The sequence below is a fragment of the Echinops telfairi genome, unplaced genomic scaffold, assembly GCF_000313985.2.
Source record: "Echinops telfairi isolate 266 unplaced genomic scaffold, ASM31398v2 ScPeMD7_7469;HRSCAF=8507_1, whole genome shotgun sequence".
Classification (NCBI taxonomy): domain Eukaryota; kingdom Metazoa; phylum Chordata; class Mammalia; order Afrosoricida; family Tenrecidae; genus Echinops; species Echinops telfairi.
This window is the reverse complement of record NW_022111373.1, coordinates 145,362,189-145,366,425: the sequence shown is the minus strand read 5'-3', so window position 1 is coordinate 145,366,425 and position 4,237 is coordinate 145,362,189. Positions and strand designations below refer to the sequence as shown.

Genomic DNA, 4,237 nt, shown 5'->3' with positions numbered 1-4,237 from the left:
TGATGCATGGAGAATGGCATGTCCAGACTTTAGTAACATCTCAAGCTTACTTTTAAGACTTTCAGGGAAGGGGGGGGTGATGAAAAACAAAGCTTAAGAATATGTTGCCAGAGATAACTACTCATTTGTGAAATCATATTTGATTTCAGAGAAATTTAATTTGTGTTTTTGATCCACTGGCCCTGGAATCACAGAGCTGGAGAAGAAGCTAGAGCTTGGTAGGGGGTGGGAGGATGGATGGGGGTAGGGTCAGGACCAAGGAGACTCTGATGTCACCAATAGGGATGGACATCACAGGGCACAGAGGAGAGGGAACCCACACAGATGACGGGTCCTGCATGGCCTACCCTGAAGATTCAAGTCCTTGGCACGTGTTTGAATCAATCACCTTGCAGTACATCACCACGGCCAGAAGAAATCAGCTGCAAGAATGGGCTCCCAATGGGGTTGGCATCGAAGGGGCCAAGCAGTCCTTACCGGGTCTCAGTAACGCTAACACCAAAGAAGAGAGACCTCTTGCTAGCTTGTATGTGTAAAGAAACAGTGTAGGGTAGTGGGCAGGTGTAAGACAGGAGCCTCTGTCAATTCTAGCCTATGGCTCCTGGCTTCCCTGAGCCTCAGTATCCTCCTCTGTAAAATGGGCATAGAAATGCCTTGCTTGCACCCGTGAGTGGATCTACAGGGCCCTTAGGTATGAAAGACAAGGTGCCGGCACCTGGAGTTGAAAACTCTTGGCTTGCATCCCAGAGCAGCCGGTCAAGGTGGAAGAGCTCAGCTCTTACCTGGAGGCAAGGGAACTGAGTGTGGCGATGGGTGTTGTTGAGTCCTCTCAAGTCAGTTCTGACTCACAGCCACCCTATGGATGACAGGAGCAAACTCTGCCCAGTTTCCTGCCATCCGCCTCGTGGTTGCGATGCTTGAGGCCATTGTTGCTGCCCTTGTGTCACCCCTTCTTGAGACTTGTCCTCTTGATCACCTATCCTCTACTTTATTAAGCATGCTATCCTTCTCCAGGGACTGGACTCTCTTGACAACATGTCCAAAGTGCGTGATACGCTCTGCTAATCCTTGCGTCTAAGGAGTGATTCTGGCTGCATTTCTTCCTAGACCGGTGTGTTTGTTCTTCTGGTCGTCCATTGTACTTTCAGTCTTATTCACCAAGACGATAACTCACAGGCATCCATGACTCACTGCCTACGTTTTACATGTATGAGACAATTGAAAGCATCCTAGCTTAGGGCAGGCACAGCTGAGTTCTCAAATAATGCCCTTGCTCTTCAACATGTTGAGGAGATCTTTTTTTTTTTTTTGAGCATGAACACAGTGCCCCACTGCCACAAATTATGCAGTTGAGTTTCCCATATTTGGGGAAATCACAGGGGTCAGCACATCCAGAGTGCAATGGATAAGCCTCACCCTGGGAAAACCACGTTCGTGATCATGGTATCTCTCCTGCCAGGTATGTATAGAGGAGATCTTGTGCATCAAATTTACCCAATGCAATGTGTCATTTGATCTCTTGACTGCTGTTTCCATGAGCAATGACTGTGGATCCAGGCAAGATGAAATCCTTGACAGCTTCAATCTTGTCTCCATGGATCATGAGATTACCTATTGGTCCCGTTGTGGTGCTATTTGTTTTCTTTTACACTGACTGCTAACCTATAGGGAAGGTTGCAGGCCTTGCCTTTCATCAATACGTGCTTCAAGTATTCCTCACGTCCAGCACGCAGTTTTGGGTCAGCTGAATATCACAGATTGTTAATAAGCCAGAACTGATTGGCTGGGGTGTTTTGTTTAGAAAAAGGCACGCAGTGCCTTTCTTTGAGTTTTTCATCTATGAAACTGTGCATATTACCCTCTGTCCTCCTGCTGGCTCACCCGGCTGTGTTGCTGAGGCTCTAGCTCTTGCCTGGGAGATCCCCAGGGCCCCGGGCCGAGGGGAGATGGAGAAGCGCACCCAGGCATGGAAGTGTCCTCTGAGGTCATTGGGCAGGATGCTTGGCTGGGGAAACTTCTCCATGCTCGGTTGACGTGATGAGTGGGACCAGGACCCGAGGAGGCTGAGAGAGTGGGAGCAGGGATTGGCCTCCTGACCATTTCTGACCTTCGCCTTCCAGCCCCCCTCACAATGACACCCATCGGTGCACACACTGGGACACAGCAGTGCAGTGACACCTGGGAATGAGGCTTCCTGTTAGGCCGAACCTCACCTCTAGTCTGCTTGGTGATATTTCCAACAGTTGATGGTGTCTCGGTATCAGCTTTAGCCGTAGGCAGAGAGCTCTCTGAGAGACAAGTATGTAGAAAAACAGAAGAGGATGACAGAAGGGTGTTGATCTTGTGGGGTGTCATTGAGTCACTTCCGACCCCGTGCGCAGCAGAGCAAACACTGCCCAGCGCTGCTCCATCTCACAGTGTTGCTGTGCCGGAGCCTCTTGTTGCAGCCACGGTGTCAGCCCGTCTCGCTGAGGGCCTTCCTGTTTTCGGCTGCCCCTCCACTTTGCCAAGCATGATGTCCTTCTCAGGGGACTGGTCTGTCCTGACAACATGTCCGAAGTATGTGAGATGAAGGCTCCCCATCCTTACATCTAAGGAGCCCTCTGGTAGAGATAGATAAAAGATAGATAGAAGATAGGTAGATAGAGAGATAGATAGATAGAGAGATAGATGATAGATGGATGGATAGATAGATAGATGATAGATGGATGGATGGATGATAGATAGATAGATGATTGATAGATAGATAGATAGATGATAGAACAAATGAGTGACGTGCATGAATAAATAAATGAACACATGCATACAGACACGCAATCCCAGCTTTGCTTCACAGGTTTCCTGAGAATAAGGACAGCTGAGATGGAAAATTGGTCCTCAAAATTTTGATAAATGAAGATTGGGAAATGAGAACGTTCTTCCAGCTCACAGCATGAGGGTGGAGATAGGGCAGAGCCAGGAGAAAATCATTGAGGTCAATATTCTCCTGGTTAATATTCAATGAGTCTCAAACACACACAAATTTCCCGTTCTTATAAGTGGGCATGGTTAGTAGACTGCATTGTTAGTGTAGGCAGAAAATGCACTCCCTTCCCTTAGAAAAGGGTGTAGCAAGTCTTTGTTCTCTCCCAACAGTGTCCCCTCCGAATGGAGGAGATGCAATTGGTTCCTTTTGCTGTCCCAGAGTTCTTGCTCCAAGCTCCTCTCTCAGGGACTGGTGGCCATCTTCAGGGCAGGAGAGAGGAGCTTCTTCTACATTAGTTTCTCTCTTTAGGAAAGAAGCAGGGTTCGCTTATCTGATATGTGAACTATCACCTATGGGGAGGTCCCAAGAGCTGGGACCCAAAGCCAAAGAAGTTTGAAGTACATTTTGGTGTTAGTGTTGGATGTGGTACCTACTGGGTGGCAAGGAAGGGACTGGCAAGGAGGCTGCCATTCCAGGGCAAATCTTGGGTGCAAACAGGAGGCACGAAGACGGGATCTGAGTGGGCTGAAGGCACAGAGCAGTAGAAGATTGGGAATGGCAGGTCAGCGTGGCCTTCTCAAGTCTTCTAAAAACTGCATTAGAGGTGAGTGTCTCCTTGGTCAGCCTGGGAGAGAGGCAAGGTCATTGTGGTGAGTGGAGAAAAGACCTCTCCATCGACCCTTTACGTCAGCATAAAATCTATCAACAATAATTTATGTTTTGATATTCTGTTAAACTTTAACACCTGAAGAATTTTAGATTTACTAATACTGTAATACACATCCATAAATCCAGAATGGCATCAAATTTAGACAAAATGTTCTGTCAACCGCAAAGAATTTTTTCTCTCTCCCTTCCTCTCCTGCTCATCCATTTTCGGAGGCAGATTGCCCAGAATAATTATTTCCGAGTTAAAATTGTTTTTTGTAATTCATCAATTTCACAATTGTTCCTAGTAATCACATCTATTTATTTTTTCTTAAGTAATCATGGTGTTTTCATCAAAATTCATTAGAAACTGCTCCTAGAAGGACATGCTTTTAAAATATTCAAATTTATAGTTAATGTTTTATTAACCATATTTAGCCTATAATTATTTTTCTAATGGAAATTATCCAGACTGCACCTTCTGATGTTATGAGGCTAGTAGTTCAAACAAAATTCAGAGAAACATTTATGCACGGTGGCCTGTGTATTAGTCATTTGGAAGGAAGGATTTATGTGCTAGATAATTAATTGTCACCTGAGTTTGACAGTCCATATTTTACTTCA

At 46.1% G+C, this 4,237-nt stretch overlaps 1 non-coding gene across 1 annotated transcript; it reads right to left on the bottom strand.

Annotated features, from left to right (window-relative positions):
• Nucleotides 1-1,308: 1,308 nt before the first annotated feature.
• LOC115873948 lies at nucleotides 1,309-1,467 on the bottom strand. Its single transcript, XR_004048716.1, has one exon. It is a non-coding gene; the product is annotated as a U1 spliceosomal RNA (small nuclear RNA).
• Nucleotides 1,468-4,237: the final 2,770 nt, after the last annotated feature.